The following is an 11,505-nucleotide window of genomic DNA, read 5'->3' on the forward strand; positions in this document are numbered from 1 at the left end:
AGATTGCCCCATCTTCCTTCTGAGGAGTGACTGGTGGGTTTGAACTTCCAGCCTTCTGGTTAGCAGTCAGGTGCTTTAGGCATTATGCTACCAGAGCTCCTGAATCAAACTGTAGCTTGGCCTAAAAACCTGCTCCAGCTGTTCTAAAGAGACAATTCAGCTTCTCGTAAAAGTTTAACTGCTTGTAACCTAAAAGGAGCAAGGGTCAAAATTTTAGCTTGTGCATGGAATTGTTTGGTAAAAGGTGTTTATTGAGAGTGTTTATGCAGCTTGCTCCAAGAAGAATGCTCTAGACAAAATATTACCAGAATTAGAAAATAGAAATGAGAGGTCAATCCAAGATGGTGGACTAAACATATATACTACCAATACTCTCTAAAAGAAAAACTTGAGAAAGCAAGTTGCAATGCAGTGAATTACTAAATATGGCTTTTCTGATCATAGTCTTTATGACTCCCATCAGATGACTGGGTAGGACTATGCAAGTGTGAGATGCATGTGGCCCACCAAGGGGATTGGATAGCTTGCTAATAATGTAAATAAGGTACATGGCACCCTTGTGTGGGGTGGGAAACATTACACAAATAAGGTGTATGTAACCCTAACATGGGAATTGGTCAGTTTTGCCATCTCACTAGGCTTAAAATGAACCATCACAGTGGAAGAAAGTGGAATCTCACTACCATCAAGAAAGAAGATCAAGGAGTAGAGTGTATTCTTTGGACCAGAGATCCTTGTGCTGAACTGCTTTGATCCAGGGGAAAGAGAGACCTGTAATACTTTGCTGAGGTGATGAGAGCCAGAAAGAGATGGTGGCAGACAAACTGCAGCAGCAGAGGCAGCAGAACCAAGAGTTCAGCATGAGCCTGAGTGGTGGGTTTCCAGCCCACAGAGTGAGCAAGCTGAGTGCCTTTGAGCAGGAGGAGGCTTGCTGTGGAGTGGGTGCTTCTCTGGGCACCTATCAGCAGAGCTAAAAGAGCTTTGTAACACTTGCCTGAGCAGAGCAGAGACCAGGTCAAGGAGCCAAGGGTCAAAGAGAGGCATGCCTTTGGGCATGGCTGAGGGGAGGCTGTTCTGACTGAAGAACAGTATCGTGAGTGTTCCTAAGCCTGAGTTGTAACCTGTTACTTCCATCATAATCCCCATAATGATGACTATTGTCTGTGAGTTCTGTATGGCCACTGCAATGAATTATCAAAGCCAGTAGAGAAGTAGAGAGTTCCATGGGAGGGAAATTGGTGTCACAACTGGCAAAAGAGTCAGAGTGGTGGCATGCCTGACTTCTATCTCACAGGAACCAGCCTTGGGCTGTTGATGTTCATCTTGATTCACTCTCCACCTTGTGAAGATAGAAGAGGTCAGACCCTGCTGCCATGCACAAGTTAAATGAGTACAGATGACAATCCTGGAACCCAGAGCTTCAAAGGAAAGGATAAAGACGTAGATCAAATACTGATAATACTGAGTAAAAGAGTGAATGAAAATAGTGAACAAGCAGGCATATGGAGCAGTGAATTAACCAACTGGCTCAGCCCATTGTGGCCATTTTGAATTATTGCAAGCAGTATTCCAATCTAGGCAGCAACCAGATCCTTGATCAATAACCAGGGAAGTGTGGTCTGCCCCCTTAGCCTGCACCACTCCTGGTGACCAGTGGTGCAGCCTCCTCCTCCCCTTGCATTCCCACCTACCCAGTGGCTGGGTGACCACCCATCCCCAGCTACCAATGCAGAGCTGCTTTTTCTTTTTCTTTCTTCTTAGTTCTTCCCTCTTTCCACTTTTTCTTGTTTCTTTTCCTTCTTCCTCTTCTCCCCTTCTTCTTCTTCTTTTTTTTTTTTTGGTCCCACAGAGCAGGCACCCCCGCCCCCACCCCCACCCCCACCCTTTCCATGGTTGGCAATGCCTACGTTCACTGCCTCCATGGGAGAGGAAGGGAAGGTGAAACATTAACTAGAGGGTGTTATTGTTAAGTGCCATTGAGTCGTCTCCAACTCATAGCGACCCTATGCACAGCAGAACAAAACACCACCTGGTCCTGTGCCAGCTCCTTGTTATATCTGAGCACATTATTGTAGGCAATGTGTCAACCCATTTTGTTGAGAGCCTTGCCCCTTTTTCATTGACCCTCCACTTCACCAAGTATGATATCCTCCTCCAGAGAATGGTCCCTTCTGATAACATGACCAAAGTAGATGAGATAAAGTCTGGCCATTCTTGCTTCCAAGGAGCATTCTGGCTGCACTTCTTCCAGGACAGATTTGTTAGTTCTTTTAGCAGACCATGGTACTTTCAGTTTCTTTGCCAAAACCACAACTCAAAAGCATCAACTATTCTTTGGTCTTCCTTATTCATTGTCCAGCTCTCACATACCTATGAGGCGACTGAAAATACCATGGCTTGTATCAGGTGCATCTTGGTCTTTGAGGAGGTATTTTTATTCTTCTGCACTTGAATGAGGTCTTTTGCACCCAATTTTTCCAGTGCTGTATGTCGTCTGATATCTTGATGGCTGCTTCCACTGATGTTGACAGTAGAACCAAGTAATATGAAATCTTTGACAATGTCAATTTTCTCCATTTATCATGATGCTGCTTATTGGTCCAGTTGTGAGGGATTTTGTTTTCTTTATATTGAGGTATAATCTACACTGCAAACTGCAGTCTTTAACCTTCATCAGTAGGTGCTTCAAGTCATCCTCACTTTCAGCAAGCAAAGTTGTGTCTTCAGCATATTGCAGGTTGTTAATAAGTCTTCCTCCAATCCTGATGTCATGTTCCTCTTAATATAGTCCAGCTTCTTCAATTATTTGCTCAGAGTAAAGATTGAATAAGTATGGTGAAAGTATACAATCCCGACACACTCGCTTCTTGATCTTAAACCTTGCAGTGTCCCCTTGTTCTGTTCAAACAACAGCCTCCTGGTCTATGTACAGGTTCCTCATGAATACAATGAAGTGTTCTGGAATTCCCATTCTTCTCAATGTTACCCATAATATGTTATGATCCACACACCAAATGCTTTTGCTTAGTCAATAAAATACAAGTAAACATCTTTCTGGTATTCTTTGCTTTCAGCCAAGATCCATCTGACATCAACAATGATACCCCTCGCTCCACGTCCTCTTCTGAATCCAGCTTGGATTTCCAGATGTCTCTGTTGATATACTGCTGCAACTGTTTTTTGAATTATCTTCAGTAAGATTTTACTTGTGTGTGATATTAATGATATTGTTCGGTAATTTCCACTGTGGGATCACCTTTCTTTGGAATGGATACAAATATAGATCTCTTCCAGTCAGTTGGCCAAGTAGCTTTCTTCCAAATCTCCTGGCATAGCCGAGTGAGCCTCCAATATGGCATCTGTTTGCTAAACATCTCAATAGGTATTCCGTCAATTCCTGGAACCTTGTTCTTTGCAAATTCCTTCAGTGCTGCTTCAACTTCTTCCTTCAATACCATTGGTTCTTGATCATATGCCACCTCCTGAAATGGATAAACATCGACCAATTATTTTGGTACAGTGACTGTGTACTCCATCCCTCTCCTTTTGATGTTTCCTGCATCATTCAATACTTTGCTCATAGAATCTTTCAATATTGCAACTCGAGTCTTACTTTTTTTTCTTCAGTTCTTTCAGCTTGATATATGCTGAGCATTGTTCTTCCCTTTTGGTTTTCTAACTCCAACTCTTGGCACATTTCATTATAATTGACTTTGTCTTCTCAAGCTGCTCTTTGAAATTTTGCATTCAGCTCTTTTATCTTGTCAGTTCTTCCATTTGCTTTAACTACTCTTTGCTCAAGGGTAAGTTTCAGAGTCTCTTCTGACATGCATTTTGTCTTTTCTTCCTTTCATATCTTTTTAATAATCTTTGGCTTTCTTCATGGATGATGTTCTTGATGTCATCCCACAACTCATTTGCTTTTTGGTCACTGGTGTTCAATGCATCAAATCTATTCTTTAGATAGTCTCTAAATTCAGGAGGGATAAAATCAAGGTCATATTTTGGCTCTCATGGAGTTGTTTTAATTGTCTTCAACTTCAGCTTGAACTTGCATATTAGCAGTTGATGGTCTGTTCCACAATCAGCTCCTGGCCTTGTTTTGGCTGAAGATACTGAGCTTTTCCATCACCTCTTGCCACAGATGTAGTCAATCTGATCCCTGTGTACTCCCCATCTGGTGAAGTCCACGTGTATAGCCATCGTTTGTATTGTTGAAAAAAAAGGTTTTTGCAATGAGTAAGTCATTTGCAATGAATAAGCTAGAGGGAAGACATGTATTAACTTGCGTGAAAGAAGGTCAGCACAAAATGATTAAGGCAAAGTAAGACACTGGGAGGAGCACAGACTTAAAGGCAACAAAGGTAAATACTATTACATACAGAATTCTGCTATAACAGTAATAAAAATAATCTGTGAGTGGATACATAGATAGACACACAAGCTGAACAGGTATGGGAAGAGGAATGGGACTATATCCATGAATATATATAGGTTTGGCAAAGGATATTTATTTCTTCATATGTATTTATATGTGCTTCAAATATACCCATGAATATAGTAGAGCATTCAGGGGGAAAAGTTATGAAAACTTCTTAGTCATAACCAAGCACCTTGAGGGAATGAGTCACTGGGCATGGGGGCCCAGGAGTATAGTGCTGGAGGACATCATGTCAACTGGCATAACACTCCACAAAAACAATGTTCTACATTCTACTTTGCTGACTAGTGACTAAGGTCTTTTTTTTTTTTTTTTTAATTTTTATTGTGATTTGGGTGAAACTTTACAAAAAAAATTCATTTTCCATACAGCAGTTCATATACATTTTGTTTCATGACATTGACTGAAATTTCCCACAATGTAACAGTTCCCTTCCCACTTCCTCCCTATAGTTACTGCTTCCCCATGTCCTTCTTTCCTATGCATTCCTGCTCCCTGAGCTATCTCTCAGTGCAAACATTGCCCTTCTCTTCTCCCACAATTGATGTGCCTATTGTTTGGCTGGAAGCCACGGGAGTGAATTCAACTCCAGACCTGAAGGGTAACTAGGGATCTCAGGGGTCTCACTAGGCTCTATCAGACCTAAACCCAGTCTTTCTTTAAAAATGATTTTGTGATTTATTCCACGCTGTTCCCCCACTCTATCCAGGATCTTCTACATGGATCCATTTCTGAGTTGCTGACAGGGGTAGCTGGGCACGATCTAGTTCTTTTGGTCTTATGGTCATACAGGCTGAGGATCACATGGCCTACTAGTCCCTTGGAGTAACTGTTTCCATGTGTCTTTGGTTTTCTTCATTCTTCTTTGCTCTGGATGAGGAGAGACCCATTATTGCATCTAGATGGCCATTTGCAAGCTTTTAGGACCCCAGTTGCTACTTACCAAACTAGGATGTAGAACAATGTTTTTGTGTAGTATGTTATGCTGATTGAGCTTGATGTCCCCTGCAACCATGGTTCTGAGCCCACAGGTCCAAACACTTGCTCCCTCTTGGCTGTGACCAAGAAGTTACCATAACTTTGCCCCTGCTAACTCTATCATGTATTTGGACATTCTTACAGGACATACAAATACCTATGCAGAAATATCATCTGCCAACCTTATATATGGTCATGGGTATACTCCCTTTTGCGTAGACATACCTGATCATTTTTTCTGTCTACCCATCTATTTACCCATAGATTAATGTTTGTTATCACAGACAATGCAATATTACATATGTAAAAGGGTTTATCTTTATATGCAAAAGGGTTTATCTTTGTTGTCTGTATCTCTTGTGTACCTCTCTGTGTCTTCCTCTTCCTCATGACTGAGGTCTTAAAAGCTTGTGAGTGGCCATCTAAGGTGCAACTATTGGTTTCTTCCCATTCAGAGCAAAGAAGGGTGAAGATAACAAAGATGCATAGAAGCAATTAGTCCAAAGGATTAATTGACCATGTGAACCCCAGCTTCCATGATCCTGAGACCAGAAGAACTAGATGGTGCATGGCTACCAATGCTGATTGCACTGAAAAAGATCACAATAGGAGGTTCTGGATAGAGTTGGAGAAAAATGTGGAACACAACTCAAAATCATAAAGAAAAAAAGACCAGGCTTATTGGTCTGAGAGAGACTGGTAGAACCCCCAAGACTATGACCCTTAGACACCCTTCAAGCTGGGAAATGAACTCACCCTCATGGCTCAACTTTCAGCCAAACAATAAACAATTACAGCATGAAGGTGTTCACTCCTTACAATCATCAACCACAGTAGATGAAAAAAGCAGCATTTGCCCAGAGATAAATCTCAGAAGGCAGAAAGAGAGAAGAAAGGAGGACAAAGGGAAATGGTAAATACGAGGAAGTGGGAAGAATGTTATTACATTGTGGGGTTGCAATTAATGTCACAAAAGAAAATGTGTATGAGTGAAATGGAAAACTAATTTGGTTATAAACTTTCACCTAAATTATAATAAAAAGTTAAAAAAAAATAGAAATGATAATGTTAAGAATTTTAATTTAACAATTCCCTTACAAGTTTTTGTCATGTAACTCCTCATGCCTGTGAGCAAGTAGCCCTTTGTTTACACCACCTGATAAAAACCTCTCTCTCTTCTGGCAATTTGAAACACTATAGGTACATACCTGGGTGCTGGTGTCTCCTGATTCATGAATCCTTCTACCTTTCATAAAACTCTTTTTTGTTGTTACCTCTAACAGCGTATTAAGACTTGCGCTTCATTATGACATTCCTTTGTGACCATGAAGGGCCTCAGAGTGAATTTGCCTCTATAACGCCCAAGATACTGGAGATTTGGGCCAATGGGACAAGTCTGGGTCATTTTTAGGCCCTCTATTTCCACAACAGATTTGGGTGTTGTGCTAAGGTCTGAGCCTCTGCTCTCTTTGAGCAGACGTTCCCTGAGTTTTATTGTAAGATTTGTCTTTCTCTTTCCTTTTTGGTTTTATAAAATGGAAGGTTCCATACAGTCATTGCCTAAGGGTCTCAGAACCTTAGATATATGCCAGTTCTGAGAAACTGAAAGTTCTGACCTTCTTGCAAATCTTCCACAGCCAACTGCAGCGCTGTGAATTATTTAATATGGGCCTTTTAGCCATAGTCTATGTATCTCCCATCCAATGCCTGGGTTCATGGCACCCTTTTGGGGGGTGAAGCCATATAGAACCCTAATATGGGGACTGGTCAGTTTTGCCATCCTGCTTGGCTTAAAATGAGCCATCCTAGAGGTGGAAAAGGGGATCTCACTACTGCAAAGACAAGCCAGGAGTGGAATGCATGCTTTGGACTTGAGATCCCTATGCTGAACCTCCTCAACCCAGGAGACAGAGAGAGCTCTACTTAGATGGTGAGAGTTGGTAAGAAGCAGAGAAATTATGTAAAGAGACTTGACAGCAGACCTGGCAGAAGATAGCAGAGTGGGATTCCCAGCCCATGGAGTGAGAAAGCTGAGTGCCTTTAGGAAGGAGGCTTGCTGGAGGTGCGGGGTACCTCTTGGCACTTATCTGTGAAGCTAGGTTCACTAGCCCACAAAACAAGAAACTGAGTGTCTTTGGGCAGGAGGCTTGCTGGTAAAGTGGGTGTGCCTCTGGGAATTTATTGGCAGAGCTAAAACAGCTTTGTAACACTTGCCTGAGCAGGATTAAGGCCAAGGGGCCATGGGGCTGAGAGGCCAAGGGCCAGAGAAAGAGGTGTACCTGGGGCCACTGCTGAGAAGAGGCTGTCCTGATTGATGAACTGTATCCTCAGTCACCTAAGTCACTTCTGATCCTGAATTGTGACCTGTTACTTCTGTAATAAACCCCATAATCAGGAATATTGTCTGTGAGTTCCCCTCTTGTGAAATTAGAGTTTAGACATCACCACCACACCATTTTTACAGTAACTTTATGTTGCCTTAAGGAACATGGGAAATGCCAATCTAAGAGTGATGCTAAGCCTCCTTCAGGAATTCCCATTCATTATGTGAGCAAGCATCTGGTTGTTCAACATGCTTCTTCCTGCTTGGCATATCTTAACCAAAGACAGTTAAGATCAGTGGCCACCTTGGGAAAACTCAGATCTTTCTAAATTAGATTCAGTGTGCAATATGTTAGAAAATGAAGGCTCCTGCATTTAGAAACTGCAATAGGAAACTTTTTAAAGTTGGGGGCCTCTGAAAGACATCAAAATAGCAAAATAATATCTCTGCAAGGTACTGTTTCTAAATTGATTAAACAGAATCAAGAACTGCAACATACAGTTTCTGAAGCAACTGAGCTAAATAAGAAATTACATAGTCAGAGCTCTGCTATGCTTACATCTTCCACTGCAATTCCCTCTGCTCCTCTGTTAGCAGGTACTTCTCTGTACCACTTCTACCTTCTTTCCCATCTGGAAACACTTTGTCTGAACTTCCTTTCTTCCTCGAAGAATCTGCTACAAATTCAAAGCCAGAGAGTCCAAACCCAGAATGTCTAAAGCCCATTCTTAAAATGCTTTTTAAGATTCACCCCATCCAGCTACCCAGAGGGACCGAGTAGTTGAACCTGCGGGCATGGGACCATAGTCGCAGGGGACATCAAGCTCAATTGGCATAACATACTATACAAAACATTGTTCCACCTCCTACTTTGGCAAGTAGCAACTGGGATCTTAAAAGCTAGCAAGCTGCCATCTAGATGCAACGATGGGTCTCTCCTCGTCCAGAGCAAAGAAGAATGAAGAAAACCAAAATTCATGGGAACAGTTAGTCCTAGTGACTGGTACACCATCTAATCTGCAGCCTATACAACTATGAGAACAGAAGAACTAGATGGTGCCCAGCTACCACTGTCATCCACTTGGAAGGGGATCTATGTAGGAGATCCTTGATAGAGAGGGAGAACAATGTGGAACAAAACTCAAAATCATTTGGGGGAAAAAAAGGGGGGGGGCAGGTTTGTTGGTCTGATAGAGCCTGGTGGAACCTCTGAGACTATGGCCCCTAACTGCCCTTCAGGCCTGGAATTGAACCCACATCTGTGGTTTCCAGCCAAACAAAGGACAGGCATATGAGTTGAACATTTACCTCAAGTAGATACTCTCCTTGGAGAGAACAATCATGGGAGAAAGAAGGGCTGCTTATGCACAGGGAGACAGCTCAAGGGGCAGGAGTCCACGGACAGATGGACACAGGGAAGAGGTAACTATGGGGAGGAAGTGGGAGGGGAGCTGTTGCATTGTGGTAAACTGTGGTCAATGTCATGAGACAAAGTATATGTGAACTGCTGTATGGAAAGTGAATTTGCTCTGTAAATCTTCACCCAAATCACACACACACACAAAAGATTCACCCCGTAGTATCTGGCGTTTTCTCTTTGGAGAAAATCCAAAGAGTCCTATAATTTCTTTTACTTCCTGAACCCACACAGAACTACATAGCATTGTTAAAGATTTTCCAAAATTAAGTGAGGATCCTTACAAATTCACTAAAGAATTTAAAGTTCTTATTGAAACTTCTCAGCCAGGTTGCCTGATTTATATCAATTAGCTCATATGTTAGTTGGCCCTGGGGAAGCTAAAGTATTGTTAGAATATGCTGAACAGAGAGATCCCCAAGAGAGTTTAGGCTTAGACACAGGCAAAACCACTGAAACCCTCTTGTTTCTACAGACTTGAACTAGGAGCCACAAATTACATGAGCCAATCTCTAAGGCTTTTCCTCCAATAAATGATTGGGCAAAAATACATTACTGCATACTAAATAAGGACAAAAGTATATATGATTATCAAGCTCTATTATTCCAGAAATCTTTTGGAATATTCTGCATTAGACCCTTCATAGGAAGGAAGTACAGGGGCCTTTAATGCAGTATTTGTATCTTGCCCCAAGCCCCAAATTTCAGCTTTAGTTAAAAGACATAATTTGGATTGGAAAGCTGCTCCCACCACAGAATTGACTAGTTTAGCTCACGAACTTGGCCAAACTTTAGAAACGAAGCAGGCTGCTAAGGCTACCAGATGAATGGCCCTTCAATTACAGCAGCTACAAGGGCCTACCCAGAAAAGAAATTTTAAATTCTCCAATAGACCTAAAACTGGTCTCCACCACTACTGTGAAAAACATGGCCATTGGAAAAATGAGTGTTTTAAATTGAAGAATAAACAGAAGATTTCCAGTTCCAGGGATAATACAGGGATTTCCCATGGTGGCTCTAAACCCTCAAAGAGAAACAAGTGTGTATATTAATGGAGAACCCTGCCAATTTTTAACTGATGCAGGAACTACCCTATCTACAATTAACCATATGCATTTACAAAAGCCCCTCTCCTTGAGCAAAAAGACCTAAAAAATAGTAAGGGTTACTAATAAAGAACAAACATTAGTTCATTCTCAATCTATGCAAATATCTGTTGGCCCCATAGATGTCTGTATCCTTTTATCCAGAAATTCCTGTTAATTTAGTAGGAAGGGATATTTTATCTAAGTGGAATTCCCATTTACAATTTAATAAAAAGGGGGAAATACTAATTTTCCCTGAAAATCAGAACTTAGAGATAGATAACATTAAAAAAGAAGAGGCTCTTTGCCACATGCAAGCCCTTACTGTGCCCTTTCAAAGCTCTGTTTGTTCAGACTCTCTCCTCCCTGAATGAAGTTATTTCTCAGATCCCCAAAATTTTATGGGCCACAACACCCACAGAGGTTGACCAAGTATTGTCTGCTGAACCTATTAAAATTGAAGTAGATATATCCCCAAAACTCACTTAAATGAGAAGCAAAGGAAGGACGAACCCCTATAATGTAGAATTTTCTTTCTACAGGGGTAATCATTCCCTGCACTAGCCCTTGCAACACTCTTGTTCTTCTAGTTAAGAATCCAAACAATATAGACTGGAAGTTTGTTCAGGACTTATGTGCAATTATCTGCATTGTCATTTCTAGATTCTCAGTTGTCCCTAACCTACATTTGTTACTTTCCAACGTTTCCCCTGATGTGACATGATTTTCTGGGTAGGTCCTGTAGTGCTTTTTGCAGTATTGCAAGGGATCCTGGAAGCAATATTTACTGTCTTTACTGGGGGCAACCAACAATTCACCTGGACTGTCATGCCTCAGAATTTTACATAGTCTCCAATGTATTTTTCTCAGACTTTGTAGGCAGATTTATAATCTTTTGAATTTCAAAATGAATCTATCTTGTTAGAGTATGTTGACAACTTACTGGTATGCTCCACCTCTTGACAAGCCGAGGTGGTATCTCTACGGAAGTAGATTGCTCAGTTTTCCTTCTGGGGAGTACTACAGTAGTTTCTAAAAATTTTGCAGTAGCAGCTGTGGCCCTAAAGCAAAGGGGGTAGGCTCTAGCCACAGGATCTAGCTGCAGGCTGTAATAGCCTCTGTGTGTGTGTGTGTGTGTATGTATGTATATATAGGAGCTCTGGTGGTGTAGTTCCTGAGGCATTTGACTGCTAACCAGAAGGCTGGCAGTTCAAACCCACCAGCCACTCCTCGGAAGGAAGGTTGGGCAATCTACTTCTGT

At 41.6% G+C, this 11,505-nt stretch overlaps 1 protein-coding gene across 1 annotated transcript in view; it reads right to left on the reverse strand.

The window, feature by feature from the left end:
* ZNF565 (zinc finger protein 565) overlaps positions 1–11,505 on the reverse strand; it is a 96,542-nt gene that overhangs the window by 17,800 nt on the left and 67,237 nt on the right. The gene's annotated exons all lie outside the window — the stretch shown is intronic.

The sequence above is a fragment of the Orycteropus afer genome, unplaced genomic scaffold (genome assembly GCF_000298275.1).
Source record: "Orycteropus afer afer isolate SDZICR_OR568_19922 unplaced genomic scaffold, OryAfe1.0 scaffold00476, whole genome shotgun sequence".
Taxonomy (NCBI): Eukaryota; Metazoa; Chordata; class Mammalia; order Tubulidentata; family Orycteropodidae; genus Orycteropus; species Orycteropus afer.